The sequence below is a fragment of the Amblyraja radiata genome, chromosome 20 (genome assembly GCF_010909765.2).
Source record: "Amblyraja radiata isolate CabotCenter1 chromosome 20, sAmbRad1.1.pri, whole genome shotgun sequence".
Lineage (NCBI taxonomy): Eukaryota > Metazoa > Chordata > Chondrichthyes > Rajiformes > Rajidae > Amblyraja > Amblyraja radiata.
Window position 1 is genome coordinate 35,492,213 of NC_045975.1, and position 27,760 is coordinate 35,519,972.

Genomic DNA, 27,760 nt, shown 5'->3' on the forward strand with positions numbered 1-27,760 from the left:
ACATTCCAGAGTATACAAGCCCAGCCGCTCCATTCTCTCAGCACATGACAGTCCCGCCATCCCGGGAATTAACCTTGTGAACCTACGCTGCACTCCCTCCATAGCAAGAATGTCCTTCCTCAAATTAGGGGACCAAAACTGCACACAATACTCCAGGTATGGTCTCACTAGGGCCCTGTACAACTGCAGAAGGACCTCTTTGCTCCTATACTCAATTCCTCTTGTTATAGAAACATAGAAAATAGGTGCAGGAGTAGGCCATTCGGCCCTTCGAGCCTGCACCGCCATTCAATATGATCGTGGCTGATCATCGAACTCAGTATCCTGTACCTGCCTTCTCTCCATACCCCCTGATCCCTTTAGCCACAAGGGCCACATGTAACTCCCTCTTAAATATAGCCAATGAACTGGCCTCAACTACCTTTTGTGGCAGAGAGTTCCTGAGATTCACCACTCTCTGTGTGAAAAATGTTTTTCTCATCTCGGTTCTAATGGATTTGCCCTTTATCCTTAAACTGTGACCCCTTGTCCTGGACTTCCCCAACATCGGGAACAATCTTCCTGCATCTAGCCTGTCCAACCCCTTATGAAGGCCTTTACCCAGGAGAAGGTTACTGTGAGTATTGTGGAAGGAAGGTTTGGGTCTACCAGTTGCTTTACTTTGCTGTCCTAGACTGTACTGGAGACAACTGGAGATTGAGTACTCTGTCCCCATCGCTGGAGATAAAACAGTAACGGGATTCAAAGCTGTTTCAGAAAGAACTGCAGATTATGGAACAATCGAAGGTAGACAAAAAATGCTGGAGAAACTCAGCGGGTGAGGCAGCATCTATGGAGTGAAGAGTTTCTCCAGGATTGTTTTGTCTACCCACGGGATTCAAGGTGGGTTTTTCCCCATTCACTGGATGTAATCAGCAATGTGATCTTCCTCTCCAAGGTGAATTCCTCTACATTGTCTTTTTAAATCTCTAGAAATAATATAGCAGTGAGTCTGCGTTTATGGGATGAATTGCACTGCTTTTTGTCCATGACTGGAAGTTATACGGTGGGAGTGCGCATCTCTTAGGAGACTCGCCCTGGTATACTGAGGTAATACGGTAGGAGTGCGCGTCTACTGTGGGTATTGCGCGCCCGCCCGCCGGGCTCAGTGCGCTACTCTGGGTGCAGTGCAGGCTGCTGCTGCCCGGCATCGCCCTGGACTGGAGTCTAGTGGAGTGGACCAGACTGGAGTAGAGTGCAAGTCAGCGCTGGCAGCGGACACACGCGGGATCCCGGGCGGCACGGGGTGTATGCCAGTGCCCACACTCCCCCAGGTGAGTGACTCTGCTCGCTGCAGCAGCCCGACACCGCGGCGGGAGCTTGGTGCCTGAACTCATCCCATGCAACTAAGTGCTGCGAACTTTGGTGCCCGGAAGCCGGGTGGGAGAGTGACCCGGGGCAGTGCAAGGGTGGGCGACTCCCAGTCCAGCGGGCCATGCACGCCAGCAGTCTGTCGCCAACTCCAGTATGGACAGGAGCCGTGGGGATGAGAGTAGTTGTGTCCGGAACAGTCACAGACTCCGAGAGAGAGCGGGAGAGTGACCACAGGACTCTGTGTGTGTGTATATGTATGTGTGCGAGAGAGAGAGAGAGAGAGAGACCACAAGACTATATGTGCGAGAGAGTGACCACTAAACTGTATATATGTATGTATATATGTATGTGTGTGAGAATGACCATAAAACTGTATATATGTGTATGTCTGAGGGTGACCACTAAACTGTATATTGTTTAAGAAGAAACTGCAGATGCTGGAAAATCGAAGGTAGACAAAAGTGCTGGAGAAACTCAGCGGGCGAGGCAGCATCTATGGAGCGAAGGAAGTAGGCAACGTTTCGGGTCGAGACCCTTCTTCAGACTGGAGTTCCTTCGCTCCATAGATGTTGCCTCGCCCGCTGAGTTTCTCCAGCATTTTTGTCTACCTACAAAACTGTGTGTGTGTGTATATGTATATATATATATATGTGTGTGTGTGTGTGTGTGTGAGTGACCACAAAACTTTGTGTGTGTGTGAAAGTGATCACAAGACTGTGTGTGTGTGAGAGAGATACCGCAATACTGTGTGTGTGTGTGTGAGAGAGATACCACAATACTGTGTGTGAGTGACCACAAGACTTTGTGTGTGTGTGTGAGAGAGAGAGACTACAAGACAGGAAGAGAGACTGTGTGTTCCTGACCCCTGGGTGGGGAGAGTACTTGACAAACGGACAGTGACTGATTGACCATGGGAGAAGAATGACCGCAAGACTCCGAGAGAGGGGGAGATAGACACAGAAACTGACAGTAGAACAGACAGACTTGTCTTCCAGGTAGAGAATAACAACTTCCAGGACGACGTGACAGATTCCCAGAGAAAGAATGATGTGCCTCCGCCTCGACCTCAGAAGTTTATAAATCATGTGGGGTTAATGGTGACTGTCTTTGCCCCTGGGTGGGTGGTTATAACACTCGAGGGCATAGGTTTAAGGTGTGAGGGGATTATTTGAAGGAGACCCGAGGAGCATGTTTTTCACACAGGTTGGTGGGTATGTGGAATTAGCTGTCAGAGGAATTAGCTGTCAGAGGAGGTGGTCGAGGCAGGTACAATCAGTGTTTAAAAAACATTTAGACAGATACATGGAATAGGGGCCAAACGCAGTCAAATAGAACTAGTGTGGATAGGCATCTTGGTGAGCATTTCTGTGGGCTGAGTGAGTGACTCCCTCTGGAACAGAGATTTTGTACCCCCAGATGGCGAGGGGATAGATAGTGAGGGGCTCCAGTACACTGAGGGTGTTGCTATGTATTTAGCCAGGGTGTACAGAGAAGAGATGTGTGTCTCGGGAGCAAGTATTGTTGTAAATAACTCGAGCAGTGCTGAGGGAGATGATATACCATTTCCTCTCCGTTAACAATGAACCATTCTACATTTCCTTGAGCCTCATCTGCTTTGATCTGTCGTTTTCACAGGTTGCCATTCCATATCTCTAGTCCCCTCTCCTGACTCTCAGTCTGAAGAGGGTGCCAAACCAAAATGTCACCCTTTACATCTCTCCAGAAAAACTGAGTTACTCCAGCATTTTGTGTCCATCTAAGATATCCCAGTTGCCTGGGAACTCCTTTGATCTCAAGCAAGGTGTACTCTTGGCTGTTGCTTTGTGTGGTGTGGTTCCAGAGACCCTGCTGGGAACTTCATGGGTCTCTTGTTGTTGGGCGGGAAGGCTGCTTCCATCAGTGCCCTGTTCACTGTGACACTGGAGCTCCATGCAGAGGCTCCAGCGAGTGGTACAGAGGAGGACTCTGACAGGTTAAGGGCCCGTCCCACTTTCACGACCTAATTCACAACCTTTTTTACTCGTGGACATTTTACATCATGTTAAAAAAACACCCCGACCTACTTGATGCAACGAGTACCTACGACTAGCATCATGACCTGCTACGACCTACCTACGACCTCGTGACGACTATGCTGCTAGTACTAGTCAAGGGCAAACTCGGCAGAGGCCGTGAATTAGGTCGTGAAAGTGGGACAGGCCCTTTAGCGCTCCCAATCCCATCATTCTCTTGAGCCAACCAGCCCGAGGATCTACCTTGGGCACTGGCCTAGTCAGCGGCTACCAACAGCCTACCAGGCATTGAACTTCTCCCATTAGTTCTTCTGCAAATGTTTTATAAATATTAGTCTGGTAACCCAGTACATGCACAGTGAACATTTTGCACAGAGAATGATTTACCCACTTCCAGCTGGGGATTTTACACCTGTGGCCATACATGGGGCAGTGGCTCTGAAGGGCGGGGGGGGGGGGGCAGAGGAGGGTACAGACATGGTACTGCGATCAACTGTGTTGCAGAACAAATGGTGGCTGAAGACAGGCACACCCAGCAGTGAGGAGAACTACAGGTGGACGATCCTGCACTAGAGCTGGTGTGACTATGGTGTGTGGTGCCAGTTCCCATTGTCTGTGCAGTCTTCACAGTTTCCTGCATCAGCTCAGACTGATTGAGAAACCTAGTTAAGTTAACCTGGGGGGGGGTTGTCAGTGCTGTGCTGGGTGTAGTGAAAGAACAGGTTGCTGCTTAAATAAATAGGGTTAAAGAGTTATTAAAATCGTGGGTTAACAATAATAAAAAAAATTAAGGCAAAATTTTATTCGGAATAAAATGAGAACTAGTTGTGTCGCCAGTCCCGTGCATCCATACAGCGCCACCAGATACAGGGTTTGACCCTTTAATGGGTCATCCCAGCTTTGACTGTGTGTGGTGGCCACATGTTAGAGAGGGGCGGCTGTCCGAGCCCTGAAGGCCAAGGGTATTGGTTGTGGATGGTCTGGGCTTGTTGTGGGTTGGCAAATATCCCTGGGTGAGGAGGCAGCTACAGAACTGCAAACCTTCACCCCTCAGCTGGGATTGAAGAGAGGTGAGGAAAGGTTTGCGTTGGCAGGGCAATCAGAATGGATGTGGTGTGGTGCCCGCTGCCATTGCATTGATCCCCAGGGTGATGTCATTCCAGCCTCCAATGTCAGCGTGTCCCCATGGCACTGCCCAGTGACATTGTGGCACATCGCATCATGTCTCTGCCAGGCACAGAGGAATGCAGCATGCAAATAGACCCTTCAGCCCACCATGTCTCTGCTGGTCAACACATTCCTGATCTATGCTAATTCTACTTTACCACCACTTGGTCTGCAGCTTTCTATGCCTTGCTGAGTCCAGTTCTTGTCTAAATACTCATTAAATGTTGTGAGAGTCTTTGTCTCCATCATCCTCTTGGGCACTGTGTGTGTGATGCAGAATTTAATCATCCTCTAGGGGAAATAATTATTTCTAATATTCCCTCTAAACCTCTTGCTCAATTCCCTATGGTCATAGATAACTACGGGGAAAAATATTTTTACTATCCACGCCTCTCATAGTTTTGTACAGCTTCATCAGAATTCCCTCGTCAGACTACTCAGCTCCAAGGGAAATGAGCCCAGTTAGTCCAGCCATAACTAGTATTCCATCGTAGGCATAGGTTCATGTCATAGGAACAGAATTAGGTCATTCGGCCCATCAAGTCTGCTCTGGCATTCAATCATGACCGATCTATTTTTCCCTCTAAACCCCAATCTTCTGCCTTCACCCTGTAACCTTTGACACCTTTACTAATCAAGAACCTAGACAGCATCCTGGTAAATCTCCCCTGCACTCTATTCAGTGCAATTGCTTCTGGCAGCCAGAACTGTACACACTACAAGAGCTGTCACTCAATCGATGTTCCATATACGCTTGCATTTATATTTTGTGCCCCAGCTAAAGAAGGCAAGTAGCCATATGGCTTCTTCATCACCTTAACTACCCTCACGCAGTTGTACACCGAGTTCCAAGTACACCAAGGCCCTACCATTCATTACGTGGCCACGTTGCTTAACCATCTGCTCTATTAAGAGCTCAGGGTCTCGGGTGATCAGCAGGCAAGCATGACCTCCAGCTGCAGTCTGTGTAACAACGAGCAGAAGGTCTGGCTCAACTTCGCCTCGATCTCTGTCTCTGAAGTCTGACAGACAAGTAGTGTGGGCAATAAACTCTGCAATTCTGAGCCAAGAAGTCCAGTCATGTACAGATTTCAGTCACATGGTCCACAGTACCTGTTGAATCATTGCCTATGGACTTTAGCTAGTGGGTTATTATTCTACATAATATATTATGGCATTGACATTACTTGTGGCTGTTGGTTCCACATCAGATGTATGAGCGGGTGATTGATGCTGACATTTTGGTGTTGCACCCAGGTGTCACTTAAACAGTTAGTCTGGCAATTAGCACATTGCTGCCTGTGGGATAGCTGGGATGAGTTTGTTGTTCATGGAACAATAAGGAGGTGTCAAGATTAATTGGTGAGTTGTGAGTAGTGCCGTGTGAGTGGGGTTATTATTGCTGTTGATAACGGATTACATCTGGACGCTGATGTACCTTCAGGCACTTTAACTATATGTTATTCAGTCAATTACATGAACAGATTAATTTATGTAACAAAATGGCTATGTTTGCTTATCTGTTAATTACACTTGTTTGCCTGATTTAAGATATCTCCTTTCACAGTTGTTTCACTGTTTTCTAAGGTGTCCTAAGTAAGCCTAAACTATATAAATTCTCTAGTGGCTTCTAGTGGCAATAATTTGATACAACACTACCTTTCTACATTGAAGGAATTTAAAAAATACCTGCGATTTTAGGTGTGTGTGTGTATATATATACATGTTGTGCTGTGCTGGAATACACATTCAGGAGTTCATGTGTTACTGCATTGTCAACCATAAACTGGAATTCTATTTTGTTTAGAGTATCTAAATGTAGATAGTTGACAGCTGCTCTTTAATCTCTGGTACTGGTAGCTGTTTTAGGAATTTATAATTTAACGGAGCACAATAAAATAAGGTATAATAAAATACCCACTGGGCGTAGAACAGAGAGAGTGAAGTTGCCAGGGCATCTCTTGTTCTAAGTGGACCTGTGATGAGGAGGTAAGATGCAACTGATAGATATGGTGGGTTTGAGAGAGTGAAGCTGAGTGATTGAATTACTCTCCTGGTGTGGACCAGCGCAGACTGACATTGAGAGCCAAGATCCTGTTTGCTGCACAGGTGTAATCCAACTGGTACTGGCTCCCGGCTAATTACGTCACCCCTCCCCCTTTTCTTCTGCTGGAAACAATGAGTTGAACCTTTTGCGGATCAGTGGTGTGAGCGTCTCGTCACGAAATGCACGGGAACATCAGCACACAGCCAAATAAAGGCCAGCATCATTACTCCTGGAGTTAGTGTTAAAGGGGCAGGCCAGAGGAAATCAAAGAGTTGATTTGAGCAGCAAAAATTACCCAGTCAAAGCTTTATCCATCTCCGAGTAGAGATTCATTGAACTCTTGGACTCATTGTAGCTTGTACATGCAACTGAAGAATAGCACAAGCCCTAGTGAGTCAGATGTCAAGATTTCCAGCAAATCCAATCACAGGTATCGGAGTTTCACTGTCATTTGAAAGTGATTTTCGGTCCTCACCTGAAAACGCAACCTATTCATTTTCTCCAGGGAAGCTGCCGGACCCGCTGAGTTATTCCAACATTTTATGTCTATCTTTATTTTAGAGCTCATTCTGTGTATCTCCAGTAGTTGTTTCTTGAATCAGCAATTAATGCATTTACACATTGTCCTTAACGTAAAACATAAACGTGCTTCTGAAAAGCAATAGCAAATAAAATGTGGCTGTAAATCTCAAGGAGTTATTAGAGTAAGTTAACCAAAAGGCTTGGCTACAGTTTTAGCTTTGTAAGTAGACAGATGAGAAGAAGAGAAATCAAGTTGGTGGTGGGGAAGACATTAGCGACCATATGGGCCTACTCCTTCTGTTTACTTGTGTTGCTCTGTTCAGTTACCAATAATAGAGTGAAGAATTGCAGGAGATCACAGGATTGAGTGGGAATGGTGAGGTTTGAAACCGAAATAAGATTCAGACAGGTAGACAAACGTGCTGGAGAAACTCAGCGGGTGCAGCAGCAGCTATGGAGCGAAGGAAGATTCGGACAGTTTGATTGACCTGGAGGTCATGTAGTTGATAGGCTGGGGTCAGCAGTGAACGAGAGTTGATGTGATTGAAGATTCGGGTAATAGACATTGTTCCACACATAGGGGAGCCAACATATCGCAGTGGGGTTGTAATGTCACAGGAAAGATGGAGTCCAACTAATTTTTGGGTGGTGAGCAGGGACCAAGAAAAAACAACAGAGAGAACATGTTGAGTGTATAGATGACAGTGAGAGAAAGATAGTGATAAATAGTTCAGACACTGGAAGAGTCAGATAAGAGAAAGCACAAGAGGTTTGTGGAGGGGAGGGGGGAGGAAGGTTCAGAAGTACGTTTATGGAGTGTGGTAAAAAGAGGTCACATGCGACTGAGGTGGCACTGAAGGATTCTAAGACCTGGCTCAAGGAGGGAATTATAAGGAAATTGGAATAGCTTGTTGCAAATGACCTGAAAATGAAAAAAGGCTGTCCCTACGTAATGAATGGGATTTTTTAAACAGACGTCCATAAACCAATTTTGTCCATAAATCAGAAAATACACAAATCACTTGATTACAGTAACTCTGCCTCCAGGATATTACAATGAACAGCATCAAAAGTACATAAGACTTAAAAAAAAAAAAAAGAACAATTACCAGAAGTGGAGAGAGAGGAAACTAGTTCTGCCATTTGTCAGTATGTACATTTTGAATTTAGTAATGTAATGGGAGCTCATCCATATGCAGAGATGTCTGTAAGTAGAGCATTTGTAACCTGGAGATGGTTTAGATTAGGAGAAAAATGTGGTAGGGTTGAACAAATAAACTTTGGCGGGACTGAAGAATGTTAATGCTTGATTAGATTTAAGGAAAGTAGGAGAGCTAATATGCTCCTAGTTACTATAGGTCAACAGCAGCAGTAAGGAATCAAGGGATATGGGGAGAAAGCAGGAATGGGGTACTGATTTTGGATGATCAACCATGATTTTATTGAATGACGGTGCTGGCTTGAAGGGCTGAATGGCCTAATCCTGTACCAATTTTTTATGTTTCTAAGTAAGGAGAGAGAGGACTAAATTTGCAAGCATTTTAGAAAATTTGAAGAGGTGAATGTTAGTATTCCAGATGGTGCCGTAACCGTGTATCGGACAAAGTGAGCCAGCAATTCTTAATGTAGCAATGTTACAAAATTTTGAGATTTTAAAAATCAAGTCTGCAATTTATCCCATCAGATAAAGCATAAAAAGAAGTTGAATTTGACACCTAATTCACATTCATATCTTCAGTATTAAAAAAGTTATGGCCATTTTCATACTCTGAAATTAGCATCTTGTTCCCTATTGCTTTTCCATTGACTTAACTCAAAAGCTGTGATCGAGGACAGTCAAAAGCTCATAACTTTCTTAAAAATTAAGAGAACTGAATGAAATTTTCAGTTATTATAGATTGAAGCATTCTGAAACAAATATTGAACAATCTTACTTGGATGACCTGAAATTAAAGCATATAATTAGTTAGTTAGAGACAAAATGATCAAATAGTGAAGCATGAAAAAAACTGAACAAAAGGAAGAAAGTAAAAAAATCTGCCCATGTGTAATGTAATGACAGGTTGACAGGCAAACATGACGTTGAAAGAGAAGAGAGGACTGTGTACTGAATCAATGCAATCCAATGAAGAAAATAGGAAAATAATTTCACCTTGCATTCAGACCAATAAATAAACTGACAGAATAAATGTATCTATTCAAACAAAATTAATAAAATATCCAATAATCAAGTTGAAAGTGGAAAGTAGAAAGTAGAAGGTTGAAAATAAAAGAAATTGGCGGATCACTGGTGACTGACAGAAAAGTACAAAGTAAGAGGTTTTTTTCGAGTAAATATTTTCAATGGTCAAACAAAGTAGTCAAAAGAAGACGAAGGTTCAAAACAGAGGTCATTTTTTGATGGCTGGAGAGAGTTGTTGTGAAAGGGAGGAATTATTAACGAGGCATTCATTGCATACATTACTTTCTTCTCTAGATGAATAAAGTATCAGAACTGCATAATAGAGGATGTAATTGTGGTATTTGAGTGATAAAATGAGATGATGGAAGGTGTAATAAATAGAAGGCATGCATAAAGTTGTAGTGAATGGAATGATGGGGAATTGTAGAGTCTGGGTACCAGCTTCCTTCCACACTGGGAGATGCCTGAAGATTGTAAGATAGCAATATTACAACATTTTTACAAAAGGAGGAGATGAATCCCACAAACACTGGCTAGTCAGAGTAACACTTGGAGACAAAATTCAGAGCAAAGTTAGTGGTGCTTGAAAACAAACACACCAAATAGAACTACTGGGCAAAAGAGGGCTAACACAAATAACAGCCCGCAGGGAAATCCTACTCTGCTGATTGAACAGAAGTGTGTAGTGGATGCCCACCAAGGATTAGTAACTTGTCCCCTGCCCTTTCTGGTCATCATCGTGACCAACATGCAGGTAGAGAGGAGATCATTTTAAAGCTTGTCAGTGAAACAAGACAAGTAACCATTGAAGGGAGAGTGTCAAGCTTCTGAACTACACAATCTGGGGCCGCCAAACCTTTGTGCTGTGAGACCTGATTTAAGTGCTCAGCAGGAGATCATGGGCTAAAGTGACTGGTGCATCTGTTAACATGAATTGTTTGCTTGTCGTATGCTGTATTTGATGACTGCAGGCATAATTACTGAAACAGACGTTGACCAGAGGGCCAAGGTCTGGTTTAACAAGAGCTCACCTCGGTCTATTTTTTTGTGATAAAGTAAGATTAAATTCCGTATACTTTACTTTTTTCTTCATTGGATTGCATTGATTCAGTATATGGTCCTCTTTTCCTTAAGTCTTTTTAGCCTGTCAAGTTTTGATTCCAATCTGGTCAGTGTAAACCACCGCAGGAGAGTCCATGCGAGTATCTGCTTTGTTGTTTCCACCTCAGAGGCCTCTCTCCACCCAGCTATCTTCTTTGCCAACAATGCCTTTAGGGTGCCCTTAGGTTTATAGACGTCTGACCTCTCCCACTGTATCCCCTCATCCAGGGGCGGAAATCCAGGGGGGGACAGGAGGGACATGTCCAGCCCCCACCCCCCCTGCTTTGAGAGGTGGGAGACAATTGTCCCCATGTTTTGTAATCCAGACTTTATCAGCCGATTTCTAAGGGCTGAATCGGCCCGTTCGCGGGGCCTTTCAGCACCCGGTGGGGCTTAAAATCAAACTGCTGCATCGAGGCGATTGAGGCTCCCGATGCTGAAGCCCCCGCCGGCCGATGAAAGACCCCGTGAACGGGCCGATTCAAGCCCCACGATTCGGGGTGGACAAAGCTGCTGTTGCTGGAGTTCGGAGTCGGTCACCAACCAGGTCAGCTCCCGATGTTACCGTCCACAGGGCCACGGCCGAAGCCCCGCACGTGTGCCCATGCGCGCGCGGCCGCCAAGAAATTGTGTCCCCCGCAAGTTTTGACAGCGATTTCCGTGCCTCCCCTTACCTTCCATCCTCCTCCCTCACCCTTTGCCCATGATCATCTCTCCACTTCTGGCATACACACACACACACACACACACACGCGCGCACACACGCACACACAGACACACACACACAGACGCGCGCACACACAAATTCCATGTTTAAGAAGGAACTGCAGATGCTGGAAAATCGAAGGTACACAAAAATGGTGGAGAAACTCAGCGGGTGCAGCAGCATCTATGGAGCGAAGGAAATAGTCAACGTTTCGGGCCGAAACCCTTCTTCAGACTCAGATTCAGTCTGAAGAAGGGGTTAGGCCCGAAACGTTACCTATTTCCTTCGCTCCATAGATGCTGCTGCACCCGCTGAGTTTCTCCACCATTTTTGTGTACACACAAACTCTGTGTTGGCAGGAGATCATTCCAGATTATGCAGAAAATTCTATCAACCACAATACTTTGAGCCTCCTGTTCGTAAAATATCTGAGTCAGCTGGTAAACTGAGTTGCTGTGCGCTGGATTTGGCCCACGCACAATCCTCTGGGTTTCCCCCGATCTTGCGAAGCGGTGAACTAGGAAAAAACATGACAGAAAAAACTTGATAGAGAAATGAGTGAACTAATATGTTTTTGTCTGGAAGAATGATGCAAGGTAATTCCTGTAAACGGAACAAAGTGGGTATAGGAATAAGAATTTGTAAATGTACAAATCTTTACAGATGAGGAAGTTGTTGAGAAACATGTGAGATCACTTAGTTTATTCATAGGGGCTTGGTGTAGGAATGTAAGGAAATTATACCCAATCTACATACATTTTTGGCTAGGCAGTCTTTAAAAATGGGATGGGTTATACCTTAACTGGATGGGGACCAACCTTCTGGCAGGCAGGTTTGCTACTGCTACACACATGGGTTTAAACTAAATAGCACGGGGGGAGGGATTGACACATTGGGAGTATAAAGATGGAGTTAAAGGGGAAGTGAGTACAGGAAAAGTTACAAAAGACTCCCAAATTAATGGGAAGGAAAGTTCGACAAGGGATAAGAGAGTAAGGTCAGGGGCAATAGTGAGAGGGGAGGTGAATGCCCAAGTTAAAGTGTTATATGTGTGGTATAAGGATGAGCTTGAGGCTCAGTTAGAGATTGGCAAGTTTGATGTTGTGGGAATTACAGAGACATGGCTGCAAGATGACCTGGGCTGGGAACTGAATATTCAGAGATACACGTCCTATCGAAAAGACAGGCAGGTGGGTGTGCAAAATTAGAGCACATGGTATTGGGGGTAGGGTACTGATATGGATAGAGAATTGGTTGACAGACAGGAAACAAAGAATAGGGATTAACAGGTCCCTTTCAGAATGGCAGGCAGTGACTAGTGGGGTACCGCAAGGCTCGGTGCTGGGACCACAGCTATTTACAATATACATTAATGATTTAGATGAAGGGATGAACTAAAAGTAACATTAGCAAATTTGCAGATAACACAAAGCTAGCAGTGTGAACTGTGAGGAGGATGCTATGAGGATGCAGGGTGACTTGGACAGGTTGGGTGAGTGGGCAGATGCATGGCAGTTGCAGTTTAATGTAGATAAATGTGAGGTTATTCACTTTGGTGGCAAGAACAGAAGGCAGTGAAGAAAGCGAATGGCATGTTGGCCCTCATAACAAGAGGGGTTGAGTATAGGAGCAAAGAGGTCCTTCTGCAGTTGTACAATGCCTTGGTGAGACCATACTTGGAGTGTTTTGTGCAGTTTTGGCCTCCAAATTTGAGGGAGTGCAGCGTAGTTTCACAAGGATAATTCCCAGGATGGCTGGACTGTCATATGTTGAAAGAATTGAGCGACTGGGCTTGTATACACTGGAATTTAGGAGGTTGAGAGGGGATCTTATTGAAACATATAAGATTATTAAGGGGTTGGACACGCTAGAGGCAGAAAACATGTTCCTGATGTTGGGGGAGTGCAGAACCAGGGGCCTCAGTCTAAGAATAAGGGGTAAGCCGTTCAGAATGGAGATGAGGAAAAACTTTTTCACCCAGAGAGTTGTGAATCTGTGGAATTCTCTGCCTCAGAAGGCAGCGGAGGCCGGTTCTCTGGATGCTTTCAAGAGAGAGTTGGGTAGAGCTCTTAAAGATAGCAGAGTCAAGGGATATGGGGAGAAGGCAGGAACGGGGTACTGATTGTGGATGATCAGATATGATTACAGTGAATGGCGGTGCTGGCTCGAAGGGCCAAATGGCCTAATCCTGCTCGGTATTGTCTAATGTCATCATTGTAAGCACTATATTTTAGGAAGGATCTCGGTGTCTGAAAGAATGCAGAAGCATCATGCTAAAATTAGACACAGTTTACAGAAACATAGCCATGTACGGATTTAGAAGATTGGACTTTTTTGCCTTCCATCACAGTGAGGAATGTGTGGAATCCGCTGTGGTGGATGTTTATGGTAACTTTTATGTAGTTGTGTGTCTTGTTTCTTTTTTTTTCGTATGGCTGTATGGTAATTCGCAAATCACTGTGCCTTAATTGGTACACGTGACAAAACATATTTCTGAAGCTGCAAGAGACTGCGGCAGCTGGAATCTTGAGCAAAACCAGCGCTGAAGGAACTCGGCAGGCCAGACAGTATCTGTGGAGGAAAATGGACAGATGACGTTTCAGGTCGGGACCCTTCTGACCGATGAAGAGGAGTGGGGAGGGGAAGGACAATCCTGAAGTGGTAGCTTGATAACTTGGATATATTTTCAGGCTAAAGTTTGCACGATAGTTATGAGAGGTCAGAGCCAACAGTTGCGCATCCTGTAAACTAGATGGATCTTGACCAGTGACCTTGGAGGAGTAGAAACTGGAATCAATCTAGTGGAGAGGGGTGGACATATTCTCATGCTAGCCTGAAATCACATGGAAAAAGCAAACCGATGAAGGAACTCAATGGGTCAGGCAGCATGTCTGGAGGGAAAGGGAGGGACAATGTTTTGGGTCAGACCTTTCTTCAGACTGATGGAGCAGAGGGGAGGTAGAAGGAGTGCGGCAAGAATGAACAAATGATAGGTAAACTCAAGTGAAGAGGGTTAATTGGCAGATAAGTCAGATGGGGGAGAGATGGGTGAAGACAGGCTGGAGATGATAAGTGGAAAAAAGACAAATATAATCCATCATCCATAGTCGCTTGTCTCCAGAATCTATATTCCAGAACTCTGAGTGTTAAGTTCAGGCACGTGCCGTCAGGGTGGGCAAGGTAGGCAGTGCCTACCATAACTAAAATTATAAAATGGTAATTATTAAATATGAATAGTAAAGGCACGGGAGAATTATACCTACCTAAGAGATCGATCGCTTAGGAAGGCATAATTCTCCCGTGTTTTTCATCCGCAGTACATGTAACACGCGATAGTATGTGCAACTTGCGTGCCGTCGACGCTGCATCAAGCCTTCAATGAGAACGGTCGAAAAAGGCAGCTGAAATTCTGCCTTTGCACCGTGGACTGCGCATGCGCAGCTCGAGTTTCTTGGCGGGTTTTTCAAACATGGATTGTCATTATATTAAGAGTATCTTAAGAAACAAAGAGAGAAGAATGGAGTTTGTGAACAAATAATGTGGTAAGTACATTTCTTTGAGCTATATGTTTTTAAAGACTTTATTAAGAGAAGGCTTTTGAAGACAAATAACTATAAAAGTCGACTGACTGTCAACTGGAGAGGAGAACAATCTGCACATGTGCGGTTTTCAAGATTTTTTAAAAGCCTACCCTGAGTAATTAATCATGGCACGTGCCATGTTAAGTTAGATGTGTGCCAGTATAAGTGACACCCTGTGGCATTGCTTACTGTTCATTAGAATGTGAATCTCTTTCCTGTGGTGTTTTGTATCACCTGGCTCAGTGATCCAGACTATTAGATAACCCAAAACCCTTTCACAATCTGAAATGTCACAACCATTTTCACCAGAGATTCTGCCTGTCCTGCTGAGTTACTCCAGCATTTTGTGCCTATGTTTGTTTTAAACCAGCATTTGCAGTCCTTTTTACTGCCTTTTCACAGCTGCTGGCCTGTAATAAAGTGAGTGGCAGCATGGCAGGTAACCTATTCAGAGCTGTAAACCCAATCAATCAATCACCCAAGATAGACACAAAATGCTACAGTAACTCAGTGGGACAGGCAGTATCTCTGGAAAGAAGGAATGGGTGATGTTTTGGGTCGAGACCCTTCTTCAGAATGATCTTTGGTGTAAACCAGCATCTACAGTGTTTTCCTACACGTCAGTCAGTCACTTGTCCCTGTCTCACCACTCCCTCATTCCTGTTCATACCGGCTACCTCAGTCCTCATGCAGGGCTTTGACCCAAAACATGACTGTATCCTTCCTGCCATAGATGCTGCTCGACCTGCTAACTTCCTCCAGCACATTGCTTGTTGCTCCATGATTGCATGCTGCTGTCCTTTCCTTCCCAGTAAAGCTCTTTAAGTCCAATCAGATGATGGGTACAAAACGGAGTGCTGGAAATGCTCAACATTTTGGAAAGAGAAAGAATGGAGTTAGCGTTCCCTTTCATCAGAACTGGAAAAGTGGAAAAGCCAGCGTGCCTTAAGCAACAGCATGGGAAGGGTGGGGAAAACGAGAATCCATATAATGCAAATGTTATTGTGTCATCACCTTTCCATTCTAATAAGCATAGCTACCGCTTCTCTCTCTGCAGATGCTGCATGACATGCTGAGATGTCTGAAGCGCCCATTAAATAAAATTTATTATTATTATTATTATTATTCAACTGCTTCTGATTTTGTTTCAGATGCCTGGCAGGTGCTGCAGTTTCTTGCTGGTTATTTCGGTAATCGGTTCAATGTTCTGCAGCATTTTTCATCCTCGTTCCTTCTTTCTGAACAGTTTGATCCCACACAAATGAGAGACCGGTAAAGCTTTAAGCTGGTTCCTCTTTATCATTTGACAATCTTTGATAATTCCTTTGGAGAAGGACCAGAGCTTTACTGCTCCCCAGTTACGTAAACAGTTAACTTGAATCGTTCAGTTTTTCATTGCACATAACTGCTTCATCTTCTTTGAGCCGAACTGCAGATTCCAATTATCGCAGTGTTGACAGCTAAAATCTGTGCCACTTAGAGACTCGTGGGAGGTTTATTTCCTCGACCTAGATGAAGTAAATTGCTGTGTCTCAAAGAAGTTTCCGAAACATTGTGCTTCCAAAGTTTAAAAACAAACTGCTGGTGGATCTCAGTGAGTCAGGCGGCATCTATCTGTGCAAGGAAATGAACAGCGAAAGTTTCCATTCAGGACCCTCTTTCAGACTGAAGGAAACTACTTGGAGTCTGAGCCAGGGCCCCAAAGTGAAACATTGTCTGTCCATTTCCCTCCACCGAAGCTGCCTGACCCACTGGGTTCCTCCAGCAGTTTGTTTTGACTCAAGTTTCCAGCAGCCACAGTCTCTTGTGTCTCTATGATTCTAATGTTAACACTGCTCCCACTATTAGGGAAACAGTGTCTGAGACTGTGGTCAATGGGTTCAGTGACTTTGTGTATTTCTGACATTGAAATGAGTGATTTCACTGAATGAACAGTCAGTGTATTCCTCCCCTTGTAATTAGAGATTTCATGGATTCTGGAACACTGAGTTGACCAGTTTGTAGATTCCTTTCATGGGCATGAGTAGTTTCACAGATATTTGTGACACGGCTGGGTTTGATTTTGAAGAGTTCCTTCCGAAGACCGTCAAATGGGAATTGGTGCTGGGAGCAGATCTGCACTTAGTCTACAGCTGAGCAATGCAATAATTAGTGAATAAATAATCTGAACTGGCCATGAAATATCTTGAGTCGTCAGTGTGGTGGTCCAACTAAGAAGCTGTTGCTTCATCCGAGCTGCAATGGCCAGTGCTCTAGTGTTGAAGATGGTAATTGCTGTTCCCAGGGTGTACCAGATCCAGGAAAAGTTGCATTTGTTACTCGCCCCAACTTATCCTGAACAGTGAGACTGACTGTGCAGGAAAGAACTGCAGATGCTGGTTTAAATCCAAGGTAGATGCAAAATGCTGGAGCAACTCAGCGGGACAGGCAGCATCTCTGGAGAGAAGGAATGGGTGACGTTTCAGGTCAAGACCCTTCCTCAGACTGATATCGGGGGAGTGGACGGCACAGAGATAAAATTAAGTCGGAGACAGTAAGACTGGTGGGAGAACTGGGAAGGGGGAGGAGATGGAGAGAGAGGGAAAGCAAGGGCTACTTGAAGTTAGAGAAGTCAATGTTCATACTGCTGGGGTGTAATCTACCCAAGTGAAATATGAGGTGCTGTTCCTCCAATTTGTGCTGAGCCTCACTCTGACAATGGAGGAGGCCCAGGTCAGATTGGGAATGGGAGGGGGAGTTAAAGTGCTGAGCCACCGGGAAATCAGGGAAGTTTAGGCAGACTGAGCGGAGGTGTTCAGCGAAACGATCGCTGAGCCTGCGCTTGGTCTCGCCAATATACAGGAGTTGACACCTGGAACAGCGGATACAGTAGATGAGGTTGGAGGAGGCGCAAGTGAACCTCTGCCTCACCTGGAATGACTGTAGGATCCTTGGACGGAGGCGAGGGGGCAGGTAAAGGGACAGGTGTTGCATCTCCTGCGTTGCAGGGGAACGTACCTGGGGAGGGGGTGGTTTTGGTGGGAAGGGACGAGTAAACCGGGGATTTGCGGAGGGAACGGTCTCTGCGGAAAACAGAAAGGGGTGGAGATGGGACGATGTGGGACTGGCTTATCTCTCTGTGGACTGCAGACGTCCTCCAGGCAATGGGCGGTTCAACGGGGTCATAGAGTAATACGCACAGAAACAGGACCCTTGTGTATCTTGGTGTAGCTTCCAAATAATGATCCAGTGGCAGTGAAGGATGGGCAATGTTAAAGCCTACAGTGGAGATGGGGTCCTGGAGATAATAAGGTTGTCTTGACATCAGTGGTTGACTAGCCTACTCCGTTTGCTTCTATCTTTATTCCTCTGCCTTTTTGAAAAGACATTACAAGTGGGATAATGATTTGCCTTTAGTGTAAGGATGATTGTTAGAATCATGGGGATGTTGATGGAAATGTGAGGAGAACAAAATGGGATTGGCGTAGGATGGGTACCCATGGGTGATACGTGGTAATTGAAGTTGGTGGATGTCCGACTCCATGCCGCCATAACTATGACTATGTCTCAGTCAGTCCCTTCTGAAGTGTGAGAAGATGGAAACAAAGCACCAATTTTGCAAGCTTCCAATAACAGAAATCTGATAATGCCCAGATAATCGGTGGAGTATTCTTGAATGAGAGACAAATATTTTCCAGGATTTCAGGGGAATTAAGATTCCTTCAAACATTGACTCTTCCCCCCCCCCCCCCCCCAAACTTCATCTGACAAGGTCAATTTTGGCAACATGGACATCGCTGCCAAAGGCCAGCATTTATCACTCATCCCTAATTACCCTGGAGAAAATGGTGGGTAGCTGCCTACTTGAATCACTGCAGTCCTTCTGGTGAAGGTGCTCCTTTAGCACTGTTGGGGAGGGAGTTCGGGATTTGGAGATGGTGATGGTGCAGGAGCAACCGTATATTACCACGTTGGAATGGTGAGCGACTTGGAGGGGAATCTGCTAGTGGTGGTGTCCCCTACACCTGCTGCCCTCATCTTTCTCGGCAGAGGATGTTGCGCGACTCCCCTGATGAGAGTTCAGTTTAGTTTAGAGATACAGCGCGGAAACAGGCCTTTTGGCCCACCATGTCCGCACTGACCAGCAATCCCTGCACACTAACACAAGCCAACACACACACAAGACAATTTACACTTATACCAAGTATACAGACCCAAGCCAATTAACCTGTACATCTGTGGAGTGTGGGAGGAAATCGAAGATCTTGGAGAAAACCCACGCGGTCACGGGGAGAACTTACAGACAGCACCCGTAGTCGGGATCAAGCTACAGGTTTCTGGCGCTGCAATTCTACCGCTGCGACACCCTGCCGCCCTTTTCTGAATAGATTGGCAACATCATTTTAAACATGTATAGCCATGCTGGTAAACCGCTGAAGAGCTTTGCTGTGCCTCTCGCGTGCCCTCAGCAAGTTTTGCTTTTGTGCCTTAAACTACAAACAGCTGTGAGACAACTGTGAAGGACCCACATCAACCGCAGAACTAAAATAAACTCACACATTAGCAATAACTCATGTAAAACATGAATCAGTGGGAGGCCATTTAGGACTGAGATGAGGAAACATTTCTTCACCCATCAAGTTGTGAATCTGGAATTCTCTGCCACAGAAGGCAGTGGAGGCCAATTCACTGGATGTTTTCAAGAGAGAGTTAGATTTAGCTCTTAATTCTTGCCCTGAATGGTGTCAAACTCCTTAAGTGGTGAGAGAGCCCGACTCGTCCAAGGAAGTAAGAGAGTATTCCATCGTACTCTGGTTTGGCAAGGCTTTGAGGTATCAGGAGGCGAGTCACTCTCTATGGGATAACAAGCTTCCGACCTGCCCTGCAGTCAGAGTATTTATGAAGTTAGTCCTGTTGAGTTTCTGGTCCAGCATTTGAGTGCTTAAGACAATTCTGAAGAATTGCAGTAAAATTTGGACTGATTGCACAATCCATCTTGGCTTCCTGCAGAGGTCCCACTATCCCAGAAGCTAATGACACATCAAGAGATGTCTGAACGTACTGGATACAGCCAAGACCATGGGACCCGACAACCTCCTTGACTTGATCCCGAGAAATGGCTCTGCCTCATGAACTACCATGTAACGCAGTGAATCTCTTGGGGTTTTCCCTCAGAACTTGTAAAGTGTCCCGTCTGGCCAGCTGTACAGATGGTCCTGTTCAAAGTGGTGTCTGAATCATTAAATTCTGCCTGAATTATGCATTTCCAATGCTTCTTTACCCGACGGTTGACATCACACTTTCAAACGGAATGAATTTCTGACCATTAAATCCCCAGGTTTTTAATGCTCTTCATGTTCCTGCAGTGAGCTCTCTCTGGGGAAAATAAAGTTCATTCCATTTTCAAGGCCAGAATCGAAAATGAGAGCAGCTGTCCAGCTGTGACATCTATAATAAATCGCCACCTTCAGGAGACTGGGTTGCGGAGAGGAGAAGTTGCATTCCATCTGTGGTGTCTGGGATAACATGTTCACCTGCAAGTTAGGTCATGTACCGCCAGGCACCACATCTATGTGTAGCTCACTTTAGACGTGAGTGGAAAACATTCAGCAAAGGGAGTGGGTGGGACCACTGTAATCCTGTGGTGTCCTTCATCTTGTCCACTCATCTGCTAAGCCATGCAGGGACCAGAGGCGTGTCCCACAGTGTGACTGCCTGATGTTTTATTTAATGCCTGGGATGCATTGTCTGACAGCATTAATTCTCCTGTGCTAGTCACCTTGTGGTCTGAGTCTGTGTTCCCCTTCCTGTTCTGCCAGATTCCTCATGTAACTAATAGTCGACTCAGCTGCCTAGACCTGCTAGCTCTACTTGCCACCAAACTGCTCCCCTCATCGCCCAATACATCAGTGTGCAGGGTTGCAGAGGTGGCTTCCAAGAGTCAAAGCAGATAATGGTCATTGTTGTAGCTTGGTTTTCAAGACCAGTAATTAATCCAAAATACCAAATGAGTTTCTCCTAAAACCATGGTATCTTTCCCAAATATTCTTTCCCATTAAAGTCGATCCATTGCTGAGCCTTTCAAATTAGTGCCCTACAAATAATGTGGACTCGTATGCAGAATGCACCAAGTTTAGTTAAGGTGCAGGTTCTGTCGCTCAGAGGTTTCGCAACTGTTTGTAAATGATGTGTTGCGAGCTCTGTTTTTTGAGGAGGAGGAGGAATCAGCTTAAGGTTTTGACAGGAATTAATAACACTGTAGTGGTCTGCTAAATTCAAATACGTAGGTGAAAGAGCACCTCTCTCTCTCCACCCCAGATAACCCTTCCTTCATCAAAATAGTGAGAGTCTTGTTATTGTGGCACTATTGAGCGGAATTTGTGGTCGGCAAATATGTACACTGCATGCTACTAACCTCACAGGAAGTTCCTCTAAAAGATCGGGCTATTATGTGCAATTCTGGTTGCCGCATTACAGGAAGGATGTGGATGCTTTGGGGATGTTGCAAAAGAGATTCACCAAGATGTTTCCTGGATTAAAGAGTATTCGCTACAAGGAAAAGTTGGACAAACTTTCATTGTTCTTTCTGGAGCATCGGATGGTGAGGGAGGACCGATAGAAGTTAATAAAGTTATGGGTGGTGTGGAGAGTATAAAGTCCATGAATTCCGCATCTCCCTTCCCGGTGATGGGTGCCGCAGAATGACTTGCCACAAGCCACGTTGCCTGTGGTCTTCCTCGCAGCTGAAGAGTGATGATGCAGATGTCCTTTAATGGAGATGCACTGTGGCCCAGGGTGGAAATGTCCAATACTAGCAGATATAGCTTCAAGGTGAGAGGGGGATGGTTTAAATGAGATTTGCACAGCAAGTTTATTTTTACACATGGAGTGCTAGGTGCCAAGAAAGCACTGCAGGAAGAGATGGTGGCAGCAGGTACATTCAATATATTTACAAGGCATTTGGAGAGATGCGTGCACAGGTGGAATACTTGCAGGCAAATGAGCAGTTTAATTTGGCATTGTGGTAAGCACAGATATGGTGGGTAGAAGGGCCTTTTCCCTTGCTGTATCGTTCAACGTTCTATATCCCTGTGACAATTACCTCCCCTTTCTCTTTGTTGGTAACTGTCAGGCATCAATTCAAAGACATTTCTTCCATCATCAAGCTGGCGGATACAATAAAGAGTTCTCCCAAGCAGCAAATAAGGAAACAAAAAGCATGATGCATAAACGGTAGAAACTGTGGGGAGAATAAAATGTGGTTAATATTGTGTAGTATGTCCACACAGAGTCAGTGGGCTGAAGGGCCTGTTTCCATGCTATATGACTCCTTGTGAACAGTGAATTAAAGATTTGATTACATATGGTTATATATTTTTTTGATGTTAAAATCTCTTTTATCTGAAATATTCATGTTGAGGGAATTGTGCACAAGAATAAAATTAATATTTTCAGATCTGATGTTGGTAATTATACATTGGTTTAGTGCATTGTCACAACCCGCAGAACTAATGCAAGGAAGTGATAGCGACTGGCTTAAATTTGCATCACTTCAGATGACTTCTCTTGAGAGCAGGGGAGGAAGAGAAGGCGGGGGATGCAATGAATCAGCTTCACACATCGACAGCACAATCTCCATTCGAAGCTACACTGGGGCAGAAATCTCAACTTTTCTGCCGGTTTCACAAAGAAGTGAATGTGAGCGGCAATTGCTTTTGCCGTTATTTCCACCCAATGCATGGGTGTTAAAGTCCTGGCCAGATAGTGTAGTTTTCAATATAAATCGTGTTGTAAGTGATTGGAGTTGATTTTATTCAGAAATTATCCTATCCATCACAGCATTTTGTGAAGAAATAATATTGCACACATCCACATAGGTTAGGAGCAGGTACTACCCACTCACTCTTTTGCCTGTTCTAGCATTCAGAAAGAACATGGGTGATAATAAGATTGCAATCTGTAGATCACACTCCTGCTTGTCTCTGGCAACACTTATTAGAAATCTCTCTACCTCTGCCTTGAAAGCACTCAAACTCCCCTCCCACTGTGCTTTGGGTTCCAAAGACTTGCCGGTTGGCATAAAAGTGCAGGCAGTAGAGTGGCTGCCTCACAGTGCTGGAGACCCTGGTTCAATCCCGACCTCCAGTGCTGATTGTGTGGAATTTGTGCGTTCTCCACGTGACCGTTTGGGTTTCACATGGGTGCTCCAGTTCCCGCCACATCCTAAAGATTTGTGAATTGGTAGATTAATCGGCCACTGTTAATGCCCTTCTCGTGTAGGTGAACGGTACAATCTGTGAGCATTTGATGAGAATGCAGGATAGATAAACTGAGATTGGTGAGTGATTAGTTTAAATGGGTGGTTATGGTCAGCATGGATTTGGTGGGCTGAACGGACTCTGTTCTGTATGACTCTGATCCTCGAAGAGTAAAAATGCCTCACCTCTGTCTTGGAGCTGACTCGTTATTTTTAACCAGTAACTTTGGTCAGGATGCATTGGTGTTTCAGTTACGAATTTCTGTTTTCTGTAGTTTGAAGTAATTCTTCCTAAATCAACTCTGTTTGCAGTAAAACAGGTACTGTCTTAGTCTGGTCCACCGTGAACTCGCCTGCAGAGTTGTTGGTATTCATTCTGCCCATTTTCATTCACTAATCCAGCTCGGCTAGTTCCCCATGAGTAATCCCACAATACCGAAGACCAACGGAACTGATGAGTGTGGAATAATGTTATACCCTGCAAGAAGATTATCAAGTGGTCCTTCCCGACTGCTTTACTCTAGCAACCTTCCACCTAGTTACTAGCATTACTAACGTTTTTATTCAGAGGCATTGGCCAATTTATAAGCTTGCGCTTGTCAGCCTAGAAAAGGTAGCATATGTAGGAAGGAGCTGCAGATGCTGGTTTACAAAATGCCGGAGTAACTCAGTGGGTCAGGGAGCATCTCTGGAGAAAAGGAATAGGTGACGTTTCGGGTCGGAACCCTACTTTACCAGACCCCCGAAGAAGGGTTCCAACCCGAAGCGTCACCTATTCCTTTTCTCAAGAGATACTGCCTGACCCGTTGAGTTACTCCAGCATTTTGTATCTATAATAGAAAAGATAACAGTTGACTTATGGGTTTTAACAGGATGCGGAAGGATATGGGTGCACTCATAGTGAGGGTAAGACCCCATTCTAAATCAGCAGGAAATTTGCAAATAGCAAGTTTCCACTCACGTGGTGGTTGTCCAGTTTACAACAAGGATGTTAAACCTACGTGTTAAATATGCAGCTATTAATTCCCGGAAATTCAGTGTTCCTGCTGCGCTCCATAGGAAAAGACTTGACTCTATATTAAGCGACAAGAGCCAGTGTACACCTTCCCCTTAGGACCTTTGTCTGTGATCTTGCTCACAGCTGCAGAGTGAAGATATAATGTGCTTTGTGGTAAATCTCTCTAGCACACGACATCTGAAGAGAGAAACAGAATTCATTTGTGGGGATTACAAATTAACTTTGCAGAGTGCTGACATGACTATGTCTGCATTCATACACGCGTGTGTGTGTGTGCATGCGTGCCACTGCGCATCTATGTACAGTATGTGTGTATGTAAGAACATGCACTTTGTGTGTGGGCATATTCGCCTGTGAATGGGAGAGCTAGTGCATGTGAGTTTATCAGTGATGGAAATAGGGGGGTACGCAAGGGTACGGCATTCCCCTAGTTTTCAAATTCCAGCTCGGATTTAATGAGTACTGCAGAAAGATTCGAGCCGTTTCTCACTTTATTCAACTCACAAAAACGATTTGTTAACTGCTACTGTTAGCACTTGTTAACAGCCAGCAGTTAACAGTAGTTATATAATGTGTCATCAATACATCAATCCACATTCCTCAGTAAATGTAATTGTGTTTTAACACCGCGTTCCTTTGAATAAAATTCAAGGGAGAATTTCTTAAACTCACTCTCAAGGCTACCGGACCGCGAGCCGGGCTCAGGTAAAGTCACGTTATTTTAGTATTCCACATTATTTTATTTGCCTCCCTGCCTCCGCGCTCTCCCCCCCGCTCTCCACCCCGCTCTCCCCCCCCCCGCTCTCCGCTCTCTCCCCCGCTCTCCGCTCTCTCCCCCGCTCTCCCCCCGCTCTCCGCTCTCCCCCCCACTCTCCGCTCTCTCGCCCGCTCTCCGCTCTCTCGCCCGCTCTCTCCCCCACTCTGCCCGCTCTCGAAAACCCGAAGATGTATTTTGGGATGTATTTTGGAGAAAGGAGATGCATAAAATGTGCATATTTAAAAAAATCAGGGTTCATATATACGAACCTTTAAAAGTAAATGATATGCTACATTTTCAAATGGGAAATAATGCTTAAGAAGCTAATAGAAAACTTGTATAAATCATTGGTTATGCCATAGTTAGAATATTGTGTTCAATTTGTCTGGAACGATATGTCCTTCAGCTAACAAAAATAATGAATAATTAGTCTGAGTTAGTCAATTAGTTAATGGTGCAGTAACGCTTGCCTAGCAGTCACCGTTGAATGGTATTCGATAAACTATAGGGAGAAGGATGAGTCAGAAAACAAGGCTCTAAATTTAAGTAAACTTTGGGAAAGTGAGGCAGAAGAGCAGACTGTGCAGAACATTGACAAACAATGTGAAATGTTCCAAGATCTTCTTGGTAATAAACCTGTACATTTTGAATTGAATTGAAACTATTTGTATTTCAAAAATGAATGAAAAGAAATGAATGTTATCCCTAACAACTAAGTTGAAGTAGACAGTAACATGGATAAGGGAGAGCCAGTGGATGCAGTATACCTGGACTTTCAGAAAGCCTTTGATAAGGTCCCACACAATAGATTAGTGGGCAAAATTAGAGCACATGGTATAGGGTATAGGGTATTGACATGGATAGAAAATTGGTTGGCAGACAGGAAAGAAAGAGTAGGAATTAACGGTTCCCTTTCAGAATGGCAGGTAGTGACTAGTGGGGTGCCTCAAGGCTCAGTGCTGGGACCGCAGCTATTCACAATATATATTAGAAGAAGAATAGAATAGAATAGAATAGAATAGAATTACCTTTATTGTCATTCAGACCTTACGGTCTGAACGAAATTTCGTGCCTGCAGTCATGCATACAATAATACAATAATAAACAACAATAAACACAAATTAACATCCACCACAGTGAGTCTTCCAAGCACCTCCTCACTGTGGTGGAGGCAAAAATCCTTAGGGCTGCAGTCTCTTCCCTCCTCTTCTCCCTCTGCGCTGAGGCGATACCCCACCGGGCGATGGCACAAACAGTCCCGCGGCTCACCGAACCCCGCAAACGGGCCGGCTCAAACTCCGCGGCCCGGGGTGGTCGAAGCTGCCGTCCTCCAGTCCAGCGGACGCAGCCGCTGGCCCGCGGCTGAACCCCGGACTCAGGTCACCGCCGCCAGAACGCCGCCCCTAGCCGGATCGCCCTCACGTGAGTGCCGTTCCTCCCTCGAGCTGGGCCGCTCTGACGGGAGCGCCATTCCACCCTCGAGCTGGGCCGCTCCGACGGGAGCGCCACAGCCCCTCACGGGAGAGTCTCAGCCCCGCGCCAGGCCGCCTTCACGGGAGTGTCACAGCCCCTCACGGGAGCGCCGTTCCAGCCCCGAGCCGGACCACCCTCACGGGAGCGAGCCCAGGGCAAGTCCTGACTGGCTCTGCCTCCGGAGTCTCGAGGTCGCCAGCTCCGCCATTAGGCCTCAGCGCAGACGGAGGCAGAGAAGGGGGATACGACAAAAAAAGTCGCATTCCCCCGAAGGGAGAGACAGCAAGCCCTGTTTCAACCCCCCCCCCCCCCCCCCACATAAACACAACCTAAAAACCAAAAACTTAACTAGACAAAACGAAAAAAATCAACACAAAAAAGTAAAAACAAACGGACTGCAGGCGAGCCGCTGCTGCCAGGGCAGCGCCGCCACTTAATGATTTAGATGAAGGAATTAATAGTAACATTAGCAAAGTTGCAGGTGACACAAAGCTGGATGGCAGTGTGAAGTTTGAAGAGGATGCTATGAGGATGCAGGGTGACTTGGATAGGTTGGGTGAGTGGGAAGATGCATGGCAGATGCAGTATAATGTGGATAAATGTGAGGGTATCCACTTTAGTGGCAAGAACAAGAGGCAGATTAACATCTGAATGGCAGGTAGACACAATGCTGGAGTAACTCAGCGGGTCAGGCAGCATCTCTGGAGCAAAGGAATGGGTGATGTTTCGGGTCGAGACCCTTCTGTATGGTGTCAGATTAGGAAAAGGGGAAGTGCAACGAGACCTGGATGTACTTGCACGTCAGTTACTGAAAGTAAGCATGCAAGAAACAGCAGGCAGTGAAGAAAACAAATAGCATGTTGGCCTTCATAATGATAGGATTTGAGTATAGGAGCAAATAGGTCCTTCTGCAGTTGTACACTGCCCTGGTGAGACCACGCCTGGAGTATTGTATGCAGTTTTGGTCTCCTAATTTGAGAAAGGACATTCTTGCTATTGAGAGAGTGCAACGTAGGTTCACGAGGTTAATTCCCGGGATGGCAGAAATGTCATATGATGATAGAATGGAACGACTGGGCTTATATCTGCTGGAATTTAGGATGAGAGGGGATCTTATAGAAACATAAAATTATTAAGGGATTGGACACGCTAGATTGAGGAAACATGTTCCCGATGTTGGAGGAGTCCAGAACCAAGGGCCACAGTTTAAGAAAATGGGGTAGGCCATTTAGAACTGAGATGAGGAAAAATCTTTTCACCCAGAGTGTTGTGAATTTGTGGAATTATCTGCCTCAGAAGGCAGTGGAGGCCGACTCATTGACTGCATTCAAAATAGTTAGATAGAGCTCTTAGGGCTAGTGGAATCAAGGGATATGGGGAGAAGGCAGGAATGGGGTACTGATTGTGGATGATCAGCCATTATCACATTGAATGGCTCGATGGGCCGAATGGCCTACTCCTGCACCTATTTTCTATGTATCTATGTAAAATGCTGGAATAACTCAACGGAACAGGCAGCATCTCTGGAGAGAAGGAATGGGTGACGTTTCGGGTCGAGACCCTTTTTCATACTGATGTCAGGGATGAGTGGGACAGAGATAGAAT

General features: G+C 45.3%; 1 protein-coding gene across 1 annotated transcript in view; it reads left to right on the forward strand.

Moving 5' to 3' along the window:
* Window positions 1-1,129: 1,129 nt before the first annotated feature.
* The window catches only part of tp53i11 (tumor protein p53 inducible protein 11), an 87,546-nt gene continuing 60,915 nt past the window's right edge, over window positions 1,130-27,760 (forward strand). Inside the window, exon 1 of the mRNA XM_033039273.1 lies at window positions 1,130-1,309. The gene's annotated coding sequence lies outside the window, so the exon portion shown is untranslated. The remainder of the gene's footprint in view (window positions 1,310-27,760) is intronic.